Source organism: Mchenga conophoros, linkage group LG2, assembly GCF_057382185.1.
Source record: "Mchenga conophoros isolate Kocher_MC1m ecotype Shallow Benthic linkage group LG2, M_conophoros_male_GT1.1, whole genome shotgun sequence".
In the NCBI taxonomy this organism is placed as follows: domain Eukaryota; kingdom Metazoa; phylum Chordata; class Actinopteri; order Cichliformes; family Cichlidae; genus Mchenga; species Mchenga conophoros.
In genome coordinates this window covers 2,605,040-2,624,717 of record NC_140527.1, presented here as the reverse complement: position 1 = coordinate 2,624,717, position 19,678 = coordinate 2,605,040, and the positions used below count along the sequence as shown (strand labels likewise).

Sequence of the window (19,678 nt, the reverse complement as noted above, 5' to 3'; positions counted from 1 at the left end):
AAACGAATAAAGAAAAGAAACAAGTTTAAAAACATTTAAAAATAAGACACGAGCAAAAATGCTGTGACGTACCAGAGGAAGCCATGTTATCTGGCCGAGAGTTTAACTGTTTTTAACCTGAAGTCTTTTATATATTTTAAAGTGTATAGTAGTGTGAAGATGCACCTGACTCTCTTGGGGATTTTTGCTCCGATACGACCCTCTCACCCTGAGGTGGAGCATGTGTAAGTCTAACTTTGATTCTGATTTTCCTTTTTTGGATTAAACAAACACAAATAAAACAAATGAAAGCCTTCCAGCGGCGCATGCAGCCTCCAACTCCCCCCCCCCCCATCCTCACTGCCCTCTGTTGTTACAAAAGCAGCGGTTTAATTAAGAATAACGTTTTTTGTTTTTTTTATCATGGTTTAACACATAGTGGTCGAAACAGGTGACATTTGTGGTCATAACTTCTTTTTTGTCTAAAATGACATCTGCGCTTCAGTTGTTTTCACTTGCACATGCTAAAGCTTATGCTACAATAAGTACTAAAAGGGACTAAAACGTTAATCTATGAAAATTCTAATTTGAATAAAATAGAGCAGTTCACTCCTCCTTGAATCGCTACCTTATCGTGGTGGAGGGGTTTGTGTGTCCCAGGGATCCCAGGGGCTATGTTGTCTAGGGGCTTTTGCCCCCTGGTAGGGTCTCCCATGGCAAATTGGTCCTGGGTGAGGGACCAGACAAAGAGCGATTCAGAAGACCCTTATGAAAAGGATATCGAGGGAACAGTTTACCCTGCCCGGGATAGGGTTACCGGGGCCCTGCCCTGGAGCCAGGCCCGGGGAGGGTGCCCGAGGGCGAGATTCTGGTGGCCGGCCGGGCCTTAGTCCATGGGGCCCGGCCGGGCACAGCCCGAAGAGGAGCCATGGGCCCATCCTCCCGCAGGCCCACCACCCGCAGGAGGAGCCATTGGGGTCGGGTGCATTGTGTGTCAGGTGGCGGCCAGGAGCGGAGGCCCTGGCGGACTGACCCCCGGCTGCCAAGACTGGCAATAGGGACATGGAATGTCACCTCTCTGGTGGGGAAGGAGCCTGAGTTAGTGCGTGAGGTTGAGAGGTACCGGCTAGATATAGTCGGGCTCACCTCTACGCATGGCTTGGGCTCTGGAACCAGTCTCCTGGAGAGGGGCTGGACTCTGGCTCAGTCTGGAGTTGCCCCTGGTGAGAGGCGGCTGGCTGGGGTGGGTATTCTAATATCCCCTCGGCTTGCTGCCGGTATGTTGGGGTTTTTCCCGGTGGACGAGAGGGTTTGTTCCCTGCGCCTTAGGGTCGGGGAGCGGGTCCTGACTGTCATCTGCGCTTATGCGCCGAGTGGCAGTTCAGAGTACCCAGCCTTCTTAGAGTCCCTGGGGGGGGGGGGGGGGGGGTGCCGGAGGGTGCTCCACCTGGAGACTCTGTTGTCCTGCTGGGAGACTTCAATGCTCACGTGGGTAACGACAGCGAGACCTGGAGGGGCGTGATTGGGAGGAACGGCCTCCCTGATCTGAACCCGAGCGGTGCTTTGTTATTGGACTTCTGTGCTAATCACAGTTTGGCCATAACGAACACCCTGTTAGAACATAAGAGTGTCCATAAGTGCACGTGGCACCAGGATGCTCTAGGCCGTAGGTCGATGATCGATTTTGTAATCGTATCACCAGACCTGCGACCACATGGGGGCAGGGATAGCTCAGTAGGTAAAGTGGTCGCCCCATGATCGGAAGGTCGGCGGTTCGAATCCACTTAACGGCTACCCTGAGGTACCCCTGAGCAAGGTACCGTCCCTACACACTGCTCCCCGGGCGCCTGCTTAGTGGGCTGCCCACTGCTTCACTGAGTGAATGGGTCAAATGCAGAGAAAAACAAGTAATTTCCCCATGGGGATCAATAAAGTATCCATTATTATTATTATTATTATTATTATTATATGTTCTGGACACTCGGGTAAAGAGAGGGGCTGAGCTGTCAACTGATCACCACCTGGTGGTGAGTTGGATCAGGTGGTGGGGGAGGACGCTGGACAGACCTGGTGCACCTAAACGCGTAGTGAGGGTGTGCTGGGAATGTCTAGCAGAGGCCCCAGTCCGCGAGATCTTCAACGCACACCTCCGGCAGAGCTTCAACAGCATTCCGAGGGAGACTGGGAACATTGAGTCTCCATTGCCGAAGCTGCTGCATTGAGCTGCGGCCGCAAGGTGGTTGGTGCCTGCCGTGGTGGTAATCCCCGAACCAAATGGTGGACACCAGAGGTGAAGGGAGCCACCAGGCTGAAGAAGGAGTCCTATCAGGCTTGGTTAGCCTGTGGGACTCCGGAGGCAGCCGACAGGTATCGACAGGCCAAGCGGAATGCTGCTCGGGCAGTGGCTGAAGCAAAAACTCGGGTGTGGGAGGAGTTCGGAGAGGCCATGGAAAAAGACTTTCGGACTGCCTCGAAGAGATTCTGGCAAACCGTCAGGCGTCTCAGGAGGGGAAAGCGGTGCTCTACCTGCACTGTGTATAGTGCTGGCGGAGCGCTGCTGACGTCGACTGAGAAAATTGTCAGGCGGTGGAAGGAATACTTCGAGGACCTCCTTAATCCCACTGACACGTCTTCCGAGGAGGAAGCAGAGTCTGGGGATGAGGGGAATGACCCGCCAATTTCCGGGGGCGAGGTCACTGAGGCAGTTAAACAACTCCTTGGTGGCAGAGCCCCTGGTGTTGATGAGGTCCGCCCCGAGTTCCTGAAGGCTCTGGGCTGTCCTGGTTGACACGCCTCTGCAATGTTGCGTGGAGATCAGGGGCAGTACCTGTGGACTGGCAGACCGGGGTGGTGGTCCCCATCTTTAAGAAGGGGGACCGGAGGGTGTGTTCCAACTACAGGGGGATCACACTCCTCAGCCTCCCTGGGAAAGTCTATGCCAGGGTGCTGGAAAGGAGAGTTCGTCCGCTAGTCGAACCTCGGATACAGGAGGAACAATGCGGTTTTCGTCCTGGTCGCGGAACACTGGACCAGCTCTTTATCCTCTCAAGGATACTCGAGGGTGCATGGGATTTTGCCCAACCAGTCTACATGTGTTTTGTGAACTTGGAGAAGGCATTCGACCGTGTCCCTCGGGGTGTCCTGTGGGAGGTTGTTAAAGTTCGTTCAGTTTGGGTAAGAGAAGAAAAGCAGGCTGAGTCCGAGTAGGTGACAAAAATAGTGATCTTTATTGTACACACTTTGCGCAGTCAGTGTGGGAAGACAATTTGCAATACAATCCTTCCTCGAATGGACCGTCTCACCTCCTTATATTGCCATGATGACATCACAGTTAGATCTTTACTGGAAATGATAACAATTGCCCACCTCTCAAAAAGTTCTCCTTATATGGACATCAACTGCTACTTTTAGAGAAAAACAAGTGTGTATTATATTGTGCATTTTGTGAAAGTATATCTATCAGAAAAACTGTCCTCAGACAACCTTCCTACTCTTACTAAGTGTGTGTGTACGTGCGTGTCTTACATAAGTGTGTGCATGTTGTTACAGGCCTGAGTACGTGCAGAACTGCCTGTTACACAGGGCTGGGTCCAAAAGGACCCACCAGTCCGAGCGGTTAACTGCTTAAGCAAATAGAAAGAATCATACAGAACAACAATAGACTGACTAGAGTACTGATAATCTGCGTGCATTAATATTTGCTCAGAGTAACATAGATGTGATTCAAAGATTATTCTGTCAACTGATTCAACAATGGTAAATGTTCAAGATGGCGCTGGAGTGACGGCAGCCTTTCCAAGTAGCTCTGCAACACCGCACCTTTTTGTTAACTTTAACTTTTTAGACTAGGCTTTTCAAACTTTTTTTCACCTTCCTCTACTTATACCTCTTAGATATAGCGATACAAGATGGATAATGCACTTTTTAAAACTTCTGGAACCAGTTCCTTCATCTATTCGAGAGCGGAGCTGCTGGCACTAAAAACAAAGGGACAGACCGGCATGCGACACAACATCCCGGCCGAGCTAAAGAGGAGCTACAGAGGCTGCAAAGCTGGAGCGAGGAGAGCGGATCACCGGAGGCGATTCAAACCATCAATCCCGACAGTGATCATGGGCAACGTGAACTCGTTACAGAATAAGATTGACGAACTGTGCGCTCTGAACAACCACAGACTATACCGTGAGTGCAGCTTGTTTATCTTCACGGAGACGTGGCTAACCGAGCTAACGCCGCAGGCTAATGTAGACCTATGCGGTTTCACACCCGTGAGAGCCGATAGGGACACGCAGGCCAGCGGAAAAAGCAGAGGTGGGGGACTCATTGTCTACGTTAACAACAGATACTGTAACCCTGGACACGTCTCCGTTAAAGTTTCGGTATGCCGTCCGGACCTGGAGCTGCTAGCTGTTAGCTTGCGGCCATATTATCTACCTCGGGAGTTCAGTCATGTGATCTGTGTGTGTGTTTACATCCCTCCGAGGGCCGACGCAACAGCTGCCTGTGAGAAAATACACACAGTCACAGCAAGACTTCAGACACAAAACCCCGAGGCTTTCATTATTATATCTGGAGACTTTAATCATGCCACACTGGACTCTACTCTGGCTGCTTTTCACCAGTTTGTGAATTGTCCCACAAGAAGCAACAGGACAATTGACCTACTGTATGCTAATGTGAGAGATGCATACAGAGCCACCCCCCTCCCCCCACTAGGGAAGTCAGACCACAACCTGGTTTACCTACAGCCACAATACACACCCCTCGTCCAAAGGCAGCCGGTCACAACGCGCTCCATCCGGAGATGGACCCCAGAAAAGGAGGATGCTCTGAGGGACTGTTATGACACCACAGACTGGGATGTGCTCCTGAGCCCACATGGTGAGGACATAGAGGGGGCGACACACTGTCTTACAGACTACCTCAACTTTTGTGTGGACACGGTCGCCCCTGCTAAGACGGTACGGTGTTATCCTAATAACAAACCGTGGGTAACACAGGAAGTCAAAGCTGTCCTCAACATGAAGAAGAAGGCTTTCAGGAGCAAAGTGAAGGAGGAGATGAAGGCAGCACAGCGGGAGGTGAAACGCTGCCTGAGGGAAGCAAAGGACACCTACAGGAGGAAGGTGGAGCAGAAGTTGGAGAGGAACAATATGAGGGAGGTCTGGAATGGTGTGAAAACCATCACAGGCCACAACACCAAGAAAAGCACAGTGGGGGGGACTGTGGAGAAGGCAAACGAACTCAACAACTTCTTCAACAGGTTTGACCAGCCCACAACCCCCCCACCCTCACCCTCACTACAGAGTCCAATCCCCACTCTCCTACCTCCCTCGCTTCCCCCCCTTCCTGACACCATGACACCCCCCTCCTCCAATCCCTCTCTCAGCAGCAAGACATCTCCCCCCCTCCCCTCTTCCCAAACATCTCCCAGTGTCACAGTGGATCAGGTCAGGAGACAACTGAGGAAGCTTCGCCCCAGAAAGGCAGCAGGCCCAGACAAGGTGTGTCCTAGGATGCTAAAGGCGTGTGCTGCTGAACTTGGGGAGCCGCTACAACGAGTCTTCAACCTCAGTCTGCGACTGGGGAGAGTGCCCGCCCTATGGAAGACATCCTGCATCGTCCCGGTCCCCAAAAAGAACCGGCCCAATGAGCTGAATGACTTCCGACCGGTGGCACTGACGTCACATCTTATGAAGACTCTAGAGCGGCTCTTCCTCAACCTCCTCCGACCACAGGTACAACATGCCCAGGACCCACTACAGTTTGCATACAAGGCGGGTGTCGGAGTGGAGGATGCCATCCTGTACCTCCTACACAGAGCCCACTCACACCTGGATGGGGGAAAAGGCACGGTCAGGATACTGTTTCTTGACTTTTCCAGTGCCTTTAATACCATCCGGCCCTGTATGCTCCAGGAAAAACTGAACAGGATGGAGGTGGACCCCTGCCTGGTGGCTTGGATCTCCGACTACCTCACCGACAGACCACAGTACGTCAGGCTGAAGGACATCACGTCTGACACAGTGGTCAGCAGCACAGGAGCACCACAGGGAACTGTGCTGTCCCCTCTTCTCTTCACCCTGTACACCTCTGACTTCTGCTACAACTCTGAATTATGTCACATTCAGAAGTTTGCAGACGACACAGCCATCATGGGGTGTATCTGGGATGATCAGGAAGAGGAGTACAGAAGTCTGGTGAGGAACTTTGTCGCATGGAGTCACACAAACCACCTGCAACTCAACACCTCAAAGACTAAGGAACTGGTTGTGGACTTCGGGAGGTCTAGAGCAGGTCCACTGCCGGTTCAGATAGAGGGGGAGGAGGTGGAGGTGGTCAACAAGTACAAGTACCTCGGGCTGTGGGTGGACAATAAATTGGACTGGTCATGCAACACAGAGCACCTGTATAAAAAAGCCCAAAGCTGACTGTACTTCCTCAGGAGGCTGAGGTCTTTTAACATCTGCAGGAAGCTCCTGAGGATGTTTTACCAGTCAGTGGTTGCTGGAGTACTTTTCTATGCTGTGGTGTGCTGGGGGAGCAGCACAGCAAAGGACTCATCCAGACTGGAGAAACTGATCAGGAGGGCTAGCTCTGTGGTCGGCATGAAGCTGGACACTCTGGTGACAGTGGCAGAGAAAAGGACATTAAAGAAACTGATGGACATTATGGACAATGCCAGGCATCCTCTGCACACGGCCATAAACAATCAGAAGAGTCTGTTCAGTGACAGGTTGCTTCTCCCAAAGACAAGAACTAACAGACTTAAAAACTCCTTTGTCCCACACGCCATCAAACTGTTTAACTCCTCTCTGGAGGGGAGAGGGAGGGGAAACAGGAGGACAAAGGAGGGGGGAACAACTAAGCTGTAGTGCCTCTTCACCTCACTGTGCAATACCTTTTGTGTCACGGCGGGGTGCGCCGATGTGTGTGGAAACAGGACCCAAAAGCAGATGATGACGAGGAATAGTAATGATTAACAGAAAGGTGAACCTTTAATGCGATGACGGCAGGGAAATGAACCAAGAGACCAAAAACAAACAGGCAAAACACTAAGAAACAAAATACTAAATGGTACTGAGACCAAAACCTAAACTATGACTGTGGTGGAAAAATAATAAACAAAGACCATGACTAAGACTGTGACCCTGGTGAGATAAACAGACGAACCGACAATGGCATGAAGAAAACAAAAGGCTTAAATACAGACATGAGGTGATCAGGGGAAGTGGGGACACATGGGGGAACAGCTGACAGACATAAACCTAATGACAGGACCAGGAGAGAAAGCTAAATACAATGAACAAAGAACACATGACATTGTCAAAATAAAACAGGAAATACTAACAACTAAACATGACAACACAACAGACCCAACACGTGATGAATAAATACCAAACCCCAAAACATAGAAAACCCAGGAACAATAACCAATAACTGCCTAAACTAAAGGAAAAATAGGAAATAACACAAACTAATAACATATCAAAAAATACAAAGAAAACTCAGAGTGCTGGGTCGGAGACCCAGCCTGTGACAGAGCCCCCCCCTCAAGGGCGGATTCCAGACGCCCGAAAACACCCAGAAAACAAAACCACAACAACCCACCAAGGGCGGGCGGCGGGGGCCCAGGACGGAGGGCCAGAAACAAGGCCACAAAAAACAAAGAAACGAAAACACACAGAGCAAACACAACAATGGCACAAAAAGTCCAAGACCCGACTACAGGAGGGCGACCATGAACCCGGCAGAACAGGAGCGAATGGCGAAGCGGTTCAGGTGGCCGCCCCGGAGGCCGACAACAAAACAAAAGACAGTTCAAAAGTTCAGGAGGCCGACCAGGAGGCCAACGGTCCAGCAGTCCAAAATCCATGAGCTCAGGGGGCCGACCCGGAGGCCAACGGTCCAAGAGCCCAGAAAACAGTTCAGGAGGCCGGCCAGGTAGAAGGCACCGGTGGCGACGGAGCAGATCAGGAGGCCGACCGGGCGGGAGGCAGCGACGGCGACCGAGCAGGTCAGGAGGCCGGCCGGGCGGGAGGCACTGGTGGCGTAGCAGTTCAGGGGGCCGTCCATGACGGCGGCGTAGTTCAGAGGGCTGTCCATGACGGCAACGACGTCCAGTCATCGGCCGGACAGAACGTGCAGGACGAGCAGGCCGGACAGGATGTGCAGACCGGACCGGACGTGCAGGACGAGCAGGCCGGACAGGACGTGCAGGCCGGACAGGACGAGCAGGACGTGCAGGACGAGCTGGCCGGACAGGACGAGCAGGCCGGACAGGACGAGCAGGCCGGACGGGAAGTGCAGGAGCAGACGAAGCTGAACACTCGGAGGCCGGACCAGGCGGAGCTGCAGAGGCTGAGGCCGGACCAGGCGGAGCAGCAGAGGCAGAGGCCGGACCCGACGAGGATGAAGACTCTGACGAAGCTGGACCAGACGAGGATGAAGACTCTGACGAAGCTGGACCAGACGAGGATGAAGACTCGGATGAAGCTGGACCAGGTGACGACGAGGCGGCCGCAGGTGGCGGCTGAACGGTCCCCTCGGACCCTCCAGCTGACGAGGCATGAGGCTGGACGGGCTCCTCGGGCCCTCCAGCTGACGAGGCAGGTTGCTTTTCAAGTTGCAGCAACACACAGTCTATAGTGGGTGAAATGAGTTCGTATGAGTTCTCAGACTGAGGTGTGGCAGAACCAGGTGAGGCGTCGTCCTCAGGCTGAGGCGTAGAAGCAGCAAGCAGTAGCGCAGCAGGTGGTGGTCCTGCAGGCGGCGGCACGGGAGCCGCAGGAGGTGGCGCTGCAGCCACAGGTGGTGAAGCAGAAGGTGGCCAGACGGGCTCCTCAGGCCCTCCAGCTGACGAGGCGTGAGGCTGGACGGGCTCCTCGGGCCCGCCAGCTGACGAGGCGTGAGGCTGGACGGGCTCCTCGGGCCCGCCAGCTGACGTGGCGTGAGGCTGGACGGGCACCTCGGGCCCTCCAGCAGACGAAACTTGAAGCCGGCTGGGTTCAACTGAACCTCCAGCAGACGAAACATGAAGCTGGCTGGGTTCTCCTGAACCTCCAGCAAACGAAACATGAGGCCGGACGGGCTCCCCGGGCCCTCCGACTGACACTGAAATTGGCTGCACCAGCTGTACCTCCGTCTCCAAACCGGCCTGGATAGCAGTCCCACAGCAGCTTAGCTGAGCCTGATGGCTAGCTTTTCCAGGGCAAACAGTCTCTGTATAGCCGGGCTCATTAACCGGAAAAGTAGTGTCAGTTTCCATAACCTCCGGAGAAAAAACATGAGGTGCCAAGATATAGTCACTCACTTGTGTTTGTGTAATGGAGCGTCGGCGGCGCGCACGCCGCTTTTTCTTAGGAGTGGAAGACGGCGGTGAAATAGGTGGAAGTCCCTGGTAACTCCGAGGTCCCCCGAGAGCCAGTCGAGTTCCCCGGAAAGAGTGCTCGTGCTCCGGAATGAGCCACGGCTTCCACCGGAGCTCCTCCTCCAATAGAGCGCAGTATATCGACTGACGCTCGTCGTGATCTAAATCAACGGTGTCCAGCGCTTCCTCGCGCTGGACCGTGGCAGGAGTATGGCGAGACTGTGATGAGGGCGTGGAAACTGGTGAGCTGAGAGGTGGTGACGCTGTGGCGAATCTCAGCGAACCGACACGAACACACTCAGGTTCCGGAGGCAGCAATGGAGATGACTGATTGTGGGGTTGTTGTGACTGGTGGGTGCTGGAAGCCATTTCCTGACTCGACAGTGCCTGGGCCTGCAGCATCTCCTTTATCCTGGTAAAGGCAGCAACTATGGCAGGTGAGTCCGGGAGCTGGAGAAGGCGGGGATCCCTCTCCATAATAGCTTCAGCAACGTTAACCATTACCTGCTTGCTCTTTAAATCGGGCGCTGTAAAGATGCGGTCGAGGATCACTTGGATCCGAGCAGTCTCCTCCAGACACTCGGTGAGAGCAGCATCCGCTGGGTCCATACTGGTTCGGTTCGTTCTGTCACGGCGGGGTGCGCCGATGTGTGTGGAAACAGGACCCAAAAGCAGATGATGACGAGGAATAGTAATGATTAACAGAAAGGTGAACCTTTAATGCGATGACGGCAGGGAAATGAACCAAGAGACCAAAAACAAACAGGCAAAACACTAAGAAACAAAATACTAAATGGTACTGAGACCAAAACCTAAACTATGACTGTGGTGGAAAAATAATAAACAAAGACCATGACTAAGACTGTGACCCTGGTGAGATAAACAGACGAACCGACAATGGCATGAAGAAAACAAAAGGCTTAAATACAGACATGAGGTGATCAGGGGAAGTGGGGACACATGGGGGAACAGCTGACAGACATAAACCTAATGACAGGACCAGGAGAGAAAGCTAAATACAATGAACAAAGAACACATGACATTGTCAAAATAAAACAGGAAATACTAACAACTAAACATGACAACACAACGGACCCAACACGTGATGAATAAATACCAAACCCCAAAACATAGAAAACCCAGGAACAATAACCAATAACTGCCTAAACTAAAGGAAAAATAGGAAATAACACAAACTAATAACATATCAAAAAATACAAAGAAAACTCAGAGTGCTGGGTCGGAGACCCAGCCTGTGACATTTTGTGCAATACTTTTGTAAATAGTCAACGGTGCAATAGACTCAATACTTGAAATGTGCAATTCACTTGTATTTTTATTTTTATTCCTATTTATTCTATTTATCCCCTTTGTATATTTTATTTATATTGTCTCTGTATTTATATATATGTGTGTGTGTATAACTCTGTAACTTCTGTCGGTGCTGTGCTTTTTTGGAAATCGAATTTCCCAGAGGAACCCACCCGAGGGATTAATAAAGTTCTATCTTATCTTATCTTATCTTATCTTAAATGATTAATCAATGATAATTCTGATTATAACTGTGGTCATAAGAATACAAAATAAAATATCTCCTGGGCACAAGGTGTTGCGGGAGTATGGGGTGTCTGGCCCATTGCTACGGGCCATTCAATCCCTATACAACCGTTGCAAGAGCTTGGTTCGCATTGCCGGCAATTCCCGGTGGGTGATAGGCTCCGCCAGGGCTGCCCTTTGTCTCCGGTTCTGTTCATAATTTTTATGGACAGGATTTCTAGGCGCAGCCAAGTGGCGGAGGGCTTTCGCTTTGGTGGCCTCAGAATCTCATCTCTGTGCTCATTCTGTTGGTTTTTGTCTTTTGCCCTTCTCCCCCATTCCTCTTCTCAGCTGTTTCTCTTTCCCTCTTTCTTTCTCCCCTTCTTTCCCCCAGTCAAGTCTGTCCCGTATTCAGTAAGTGAAAATAAAATAAACAATAAAAGGTGAATCAAATGGACCATTACGGCAAGGCTGGGATGGTCAATTTGGTAAAGTAGATTCGTTGGGCATCTTTCTTTGCCTTTAGACAACAATTCTGATGGCAAAAGAGCCAAACAGGACAGGCAAAAAAAAAAAAAAAAAGAATCTCATCTCTGATTTTTGCAGATGATGTGGTTCTATTGGCTTCATCGGGTGAGGGCCTCCAGCTCGCACTGGAACGGTTCGCTGCCGAGTGTGAAGCAGCGGGAATGAGGATCAGCACCTCCAAATCTGAGGCCATGGTTTTCAGCTGGAAAAGGGTGGAGTGCCCACTTCGGGTCGGGGATGAGTTCCTGCCCCAAGTGGAGGAGTTCAAGTATCTCGGGGTCTTGTTCGCGAGTGATGGGAGAAGGGAGCCGGAGATCGACAGACGGATTGGGGCTGCAGCTGCAGTAATGCGGATGCTGCACCGGTCCGTCGTGGTGAAGAGGGAGCTGAGTGTAAAAGCGAAGCTCTCAATTTACCGGTCGATCTACGTCCCTACCCTCACCTATGGCCACGAGCTGTGGGTAGTGAACGAGATCGCGGATACAAGCGGCAGAAATGAGCTTCCTCCGAAGGGTGGCTGGCCTCTCCCTTAGAGATAGGGTGAGAAGTTCGGCCATCCGGGAGGGGCTCAGAGTAGAGCAGCTGCTGCTCCACATCGGAAGGAGCCAGCTGAGGTGGTTCGGGCATCTGACAAGGATGCCCCCTGGGCGCCTCCTGGGTGAGGTGTTCCAGGCATGTCCCACCGGGAGGAGGCCCCGGGGCAGACCCAGGACACGCTGGAGAGATTATATCTCTCGGCTGGCCTGGGAACGCCTTGGTGTTCCCCCGGATAAGCTGGAGGAGGTGGCTGGGGAGAGGGAGGTCTGGGCCTCTTTGCTTAGGCTGCTACCCCCGCGACCCGGCCTCGGATAAAGCGGATGAAGATGGATGGATGGATGGATGGATAGAGCAGTTCACATGCAAAGGTCTTTAAAAAAATCTCCTGACAGTGATACGGTAATCAAAGTATAAAGTGCTCAGCTAATGTGTGGCGATCCTTAGTCTGGTAAAATATCTGCCACAGTCATATGCAGGAAACAAATACAAACACAACTCAGCTCCATCTGTAACCAACTGTTCATGTTTTACACTCACATAAGGACTTTAAGGACTGTTAGGAAATCGTTATGCATTGTTCTACATATTCACTCACATTCATACACACATGTATCTATTGCTGACACATTGTTTTCTACATCTCATATGTGTACACTCTTGGTCTGTAAATGACACACTGCCTTTCAACACCACAGTACAGTTGTATTGTTGCTATAGTAAACTGTCAGTTTAATTTGAACTGATTCGATCAAGCATAACAATGATTATCTCTTCACTGTTGCACCTGTTGGTATTTTAGGGAGTGAACATTTTGTCCCCAAAGCTGATGTGTTAGAAAAGTAGGAAAAAACTGAAAAAATTGAGTTAGTTAGACAAGGGACAGGTTGTTGGACAAATGTATATATATATATATATATATATATATATATATATATATATATGTATATATATATATATAGCCTGCACCTGGCAAGACCCCAGGTGCAGGCTGTGTAAAGATGCCCCAGAGACAATCCAGCACATAACAGCAGGGTGCAAGATGCTAGCAGGCAAGGCATACATGGAACGCCATAACCAAGTGGCCGGCATAGTGTACAGGAACATCTGTGCCGAGTATAACCTGGAAGTCCCGAGGTCAAAATGGGAGATGCCCCCAAGGGTGGTGGAGAATGACCGAGCTAAGATCCTGTGGGACTTCCAGATACAGACGGACAAAATGGTGGTGGCTAACCAACCGGACATAGTGGTGGTAGACAAACAGAAGAAGACGGCCGTAGTGATCGATGTAGCGGTTCCGAATGACAGCAATATCAGGAAGAAGGAACACGAGAAGCTGGAGAAATACCAAGGGCTCAGAGAAGAGCTCGAGAGGATGTGGAGGGTGAAGGTAACGGTGGTCCCCGTGGTAATTGGAGCACTAGGTGCGGTGACTCCCAAGCTAGGCGAGTGGCTCCAGCAGATCCCGGGAACAACATCGGAGATCTCTGTCCAGAAGAGCGCAGTCCTGGGAACAGCTAAGATACTGCGCAGGACCCTCAAGCTCCCAGGCCTCTGGTAGAGGACCCGAGCTTGAAGGATAAACCGCCTGCAGGGGCGTGCTGGGTGTTGTTTTGTTATATAGATATAGATATATATAGATATATATAGATATATATAAATATAGACATATGGTAAATTTATGTTTGCACCTTTCACACAAAGGGGAAAAACCACTTTATTGTAAAAGTATCCATGTGCGTGTGTCAGCTGTAAAAGATGCGTCAGTGTAACTCCGCAAAGCCAATGCAGATAGCTGTATGCGAGCCTACTTGTGTGTCCATGTATGCGTGAGTGAACTGTCAGTAGTCACAGCACTGCCAGTACTTCATATCCACAGCTCTCTCTTCATCTCTCTTTCTTTCTCCGTGCGTCTCTCGCACCTGATCATTTGTTGCTGCTTGACAGTTCTCATTATTGCCTTGGCACTAGCTCAGCATGTCCTGCCAAAGCAAGACACTGAAATGGAATTTGAAAAAGAGGGAGTGTGTAGAAGACTGTAAATGAAGAAAGCTAGGAAGATGCTGACAGAGAGAGACAGAGAGACAGAGAGAGAGAGAGGGGGGATCAGGACAAAGGGGGAAACAAATGAGAGAAAAGCAGAATAAGACAAAGTAAGAGAGGAGTGTTGGATGCTGCTGCACAATTAAAAGCACTTACCTCTCCCCAGAATGACAATGAAGCAGCAAAAACAATGCTGACAGAGGTATTAACATGGACATATTTACCTCTACACAGACAATCAGACAACAACACTGACACTGCTAAGCATGGAGAGGACCACACTGTTGTCACAGCAGTCCTATTCAAACATTAAGGGGAGAAACAGCAGCAGTAAAGGCCTTGATGCTAACTGAAGGTGGTACCTGTGTGACTGTCTGTTCTTGTATTTGAAGTTTCTGTCAGCAGTACTCACTTGTCTACTCATTCATGTTGGCAATTGATCACCATCTTTCTTTTTCAGAAGCAAGATGAAACTCAAAGAGGTTGCAGTGCTCATTGAGCAAAAATAAAAGCCCATTTACCATACAATGTGTTTGAAATGACCCAAAATGAATTTTACTCCCTATCAGAGTCGCTTGTGTGTTTTGCATTGACACAACAACCGTCTTAGAAGATATCTGAGTCTTTAATTCATACTGATGAATGCATCAGAGAGAAACTTGGGGTTAGCATCTTCTAAGGATATTTGGTGTGCAGACTGGAGCAGACGGGGCTCAAACCACCACCCATTAATAAATGACCTGCTCTACCTCCTGAGCAACAGCCACCCCTTCATCATGTGTTACACCTGACTAATTTATATTTCCTGTGCAAACCAGAGGTATAGTGATGTGCTGGTCGCGAACGAAACGGCTCTTAGAGCCAACTCTTTGAAGTGAACGACGTGAGCCGTGGGTTTTTTTTCTTTCTCTCTCTCTCGCACTTTTTCCCCGCTTCACTGCACGCGAGCCTTGTGCTTTGCGCTGAGCAGAGAGGGGAGGGGCGGTAGTTACACTCGCAGTAGCACAGGAACAGAGAGGGAGGGAGAGAAAGAGAGCCAGGGACAACAACATCACATTAGAAAGGTATAGTAATCACCCACAACTATTTTCAGTTGCAGATGATAAAGGATTCAGAAAGTTTATTCATGCAGGTCCATATAGAATAGAATAGAATAGAATTCAACTTTATTGTCATTACACATGTCGCAAGTACAAGGCAACGAAATGCAGTTTGCATCCATCCAGAAGTGCTTTAGCCATGAAATAGATATATTACAAAATACATATTAGCAATAATATAGACACATAAATATATTACAGAAATGGGTCTGTTATAGGTACGAGGGTACAAAATATGGGTCTATTATGGGTAAGTTATAATGTACACGTTATGAAGGAATGTTATGAATATGCTATAACTATAAGTATGTACAGGCTGTGAACAGGATATAAATATGAAAACTATACAGAAACATGAAATAAAAAAACTATACAGAAATGTGAACTATGCAAGTTATAAACAGTTGTAGAATTAAAATTGTCGTATTGTACAGAATGATTATTTATACAGAATTATAACAGTAGTGCAGTTAAGATGTGAAATATAGAGAATGTGCATTTTCTTTTTGTTTTCATATTTTAATTTATATTTATTTATAAATATTTATATTTATTTATTAATTTATTAATTTATTAATTTATTTATATTTGAGCATGCAATTTATTGAAAACAATGCTTAAACTGAAATAGGCTGTTTCAAGATTAGATAAGATAACCTTTATTAGTCCCACCTCCTGCAGCTCCATTGTTTCACTGAAGAAAAAAGCACCCCAGACCATTATGGTGCTCCCTCCACTGTGGGGCGTAGAAAACATCTCAGGTGGGATCTGTTTGTCATGCCAGTAACGTTGGAAACCATCAGGACCATTAAGGTTAATTTTTCTCTCATCAGAGAAGAGAACCGTCTTCCTCCTTCCAGTGTCCCGTGTTTGGTGCTCTTTTGCAAAGTTCAAACAGTTGGTTCTGTGGCGTTCAAGGAGAAGAAGCCTTTAAAGACATTTTTTGTTTTTTAAGCCCTTCAGTCTCAGATGCCGTCTGTGTCACGCTACTTGGTCATGTGACCCAGTGTTTGAGTTTTTATGTATCTCTGGTATTCATTTGTGTTCTAGTTTAGCTCATCTAGTTAATTTCTAGGTTGCAGTTTAGTCCTTTGTTTCTTAGTTCTTTTTGTCAACTCCCCCTGTACTAAGTCTCCCTGGTCCATGCGTCTACCTGTCATGTTACATGTTTGTGTGGTCCTAGTTGTCAAGTTCATGTCATGTCTATGTCTCCATGTTTCCTGTTTTATTTTGAAGGAGTCTGGGCCCTGTTTCAGGAAGCCGGTTTAGTGGAAAAACTGAGTAAGTATACCCTGAGTTAACGAAAACTCTGGGTTTTCGGTTTCACAAAGCGAGTTCAGCTGCAGCCTGAGTGAGTCACTATGACGACACACGCCGTGAAGCTAACCTGCCCCCTAGCAGGTTTACCACAACTAACCCTGACTGTCTCCGCCCCTTTGTCGGAAACCTGACAGTAGGAAGTCTCAGACATGGCGTGTCCCTTCCTTGAAGAGCCGGTAGATATCGAAGCCCAAATTCTCCGCAGAGCTCTCCGCCGGGAGAGAGTGATTCGAGCGCGTCTGGACATCTTATCATTACCTGATGATTTCCTGTGCGAACGTTACCGTTTCTCAGCACAATCAATAAGTTATTTGGATAACATCCTCAGGCCATATATTACGCATGTGACACATCGCGGACATGCGCTCAGTCCATTACATATTCTTTGTACCGCACTCCGTTTCTTTGCAAACGGGAGCTTCCTGTACAATATCGGTGACGTTGAGCACGTTTCCAAGGCTACCGTCTGTCGGGCAGTCAGGAATGTTACAGTTGCACTGAAACGTCTCCTGTACTCGTTTGTGGTGTTCCCCGGTCACAGACCCACAAGATTCATCAAAGAGGGATTCCACAAAATTGCAGGTATCAGGAGGACCTAAACGTAATGTATGATGTGGTGATACTTGAACTACTACTTAAATGGTACATAAATTTACAGGGTTCCCAGGCGTGATTGGCTGTATAGATGGCACCCACATCCCAATCATTGCACCCTCAGCAAATGAAGGAGACTTTGTGAACAGGAAGTCTTTCCACAGCATCAATGTACAGGTACATAATTCCCTGTAGCATTTCACACCAACAAGTGATGGCATCATGGTAACGGATGCTAATATGTGTACTCTGCACTGTGTAGATCATATGTGATGCTGCCAACATCATCACAAATGTGGAAGCCAAGTGGCCAGGCTCTGTCCATGACTCACGGATCTTCCGAGAATGTACACTGAGCAACAGATTTGGACATGGTGGGTCGAAGTAACTGTGAAATATACAGAGACCAATTGCCACAAGGACGTTTGCACTGACATGTATTCTTCTGTCCTAGGAGAGTTCACTGGCCACCTGCTCGGTGATAGGGGGTACCCATGTCTACCCTATTTGCTCACCCCTTACCCTGACCCTGTACCGGGCCCACAGCAGCGTTATAATCTGGCCCATTGCAGGACACGGGCCAGAGTTGAGATGACCATCGGAATGCTCAAGGCCCGGTTCCAGTGCCTTCGTGGACTCAGAGTCACCCCAGAAAGGGCATGTGACATCATTGTGGCATGTGTGATCCTACACAACATTGCCACGATTAGAGGTGAACAGTGTCCAGCTGAACCAGACGACAGCAGTGATCCACATGATGAACATCCTGACCCACCCACGAACGTACAGGATGGGCGAGCAGTCAGAGACACCATATGCCACAACCATTTCCTGTGACCCGGCAACCCAACATGTCACGAGACAAATACACAGATACTGTGGTCAACTTGTTTTATTGCTCACCCTGTATGTCCTGTGCACAATGAATAAATGCGAATATTAGTATGTTGTACGAACACTGACATGATTCGTCCATCTATGATCACTCCACCCACCCTTAACTGTTGTTCCAGCAGTACAATCTCCAGCTTCGACTTCTGGATCTGCAGCTGGAGGTGCACCATTTCCATATCACACTTCCTTATCCTCCTGGCCAGATATGTTCTATACAGCTGCTTCACAGGGAGCTATTGCAACAAAGGACATAGCATTGGCATCCATAGTACATGCCTACTTAGGTTGGTTGTGAATGTGTGCTGGACAACCCACTGCGGAAAGCTTCGTTGTAGGAGTGGCTGGACCCTCTTCCTCCTCATTTGCAGCATCACTCTGCCGGGGACATAGTAGGTCCATGGTGTCATCATAGTGCCACATTGTAGTCAGTTGTTATATTTTCCACTGTACACTGTATACCTCATAGTGTGGCACCGATGCGGCCTCCTCTGTAGCAGCTGTCACTGTGTCGTCATCATGTGCCTGTGGTGGAGACATTTAACAACATTGCTGTTCCACTGTTGACACATGTAGTCTGTGGAGTATTACGAGTACTCACAACTGCATGTCGGTCTGGCTCAACAGGGGGCTGCACCAGATGCAGTACACCATCACCGTCAACTGGGGGAATATGGGGTTCATACAGGTCACTCATGACTTATGTGGGCGCAAATGGCAATTACCAGACATACCAATCACCATACACCTCATTGTCAGTATGCTCTCGGAGACAACCGACACTGAGGGAAGGCAAAATCAGTAGGTGTCAGGGTGGGAACGCCTTTATGAGCTCTATGTTGCATTGAGGTATATGTTCATATGTTACACTCATTGGGGAGGGTACGGAATGTACTACTCGCTCTGTCTCTGGGAACAGGGAGCTCACCCTGTGGGGGGTTAACACACACACACGTATGCAAAATTAACGGACACCGCTATGCACATAATAAAGACGTACCACTGCAGCTCGGTGTGTGTGAGTCTCTCCCTGGGCCCTCACCCGTGCAGCACGTTAACAGTTCCCAAGTGTCTCAGTGTTGTCTATTCACCTAACTGTTTGATGACTGTCATTCTCTGTCAGTAGGACAGTAACTGCACTGCGACATAGTTCATTTTGGTCATGGTGACTGTGCAGAATGGATGTGTGCACGCCATGTATTGTTTTGGATTTACCCCTTATGTAGGCACTTGTGTCTTGCGGGGTTATTGACTCAGAGGATGTCCCCGCAGAGATGCCTTCAGCCACAGGGCGCCCACTGTTTTGGCTGAGGGCCAACTGCTCAGCCTCTGTGAGTGGTGGTGGTGGAGGACCCCCACCTGTTTTCCGGGCCTCCGCTTTTTTTCTGTTGGCTGTGACAGCACACATTTGAGCATACAGAGTAAGCAAGTATGTACTTGTAATGTGCTCAGATAGTTTCAATAAGTGCTTACAGAGGGGAAATTACTGTGGCCTCTAACTGCAATTGATCTACATAGGACACACAGACCAAGCACTATGGCTCATGATACAATTACACCTCACCTGTTTGGACTATGTTCTTGTATTTCATTTTTACTTGCTGCCAGGTACGTTTGGGGCCTGTTGGGTTGCACCTGCGCTCACATCACATCACATATTAATATGTAGCACAGGACAAATGGGGTAACATATAATGAAATAACGTGTTAAATGGGTGGGAATCCCTAGATCAATGTTTACATTACCACTCACGCATTGACTCTGTCGGCTATGTTTTGCCAT

The 19,678-nt window shown here is 49.1% G+C and overlaps 1 long non-coding RNA gene across 1 annotated transcript; it reads right to left on the bottom strand.

Annotated features, from left to right (window-relative positions):
- Positions 1–18,378: 18,378 nt before the first annotated feature.
- Positions 18,379–19,280, bottom strand: LOC146581456 (uncharacterized). Its single transcript, XR_014888509.1, has 3 exons — positions 19,111–19,280; positions 18,497–18,558; positions 18,379–18,420 (listed from the first exon to the last, which is right to left on the bottom strand). It is a non-coding gene; the product is annotated as an uncharacterized LOC146581456 (long non-coding RNA).
- Positions 19,281–19,678: the final 398 nt, after the last annotated feature.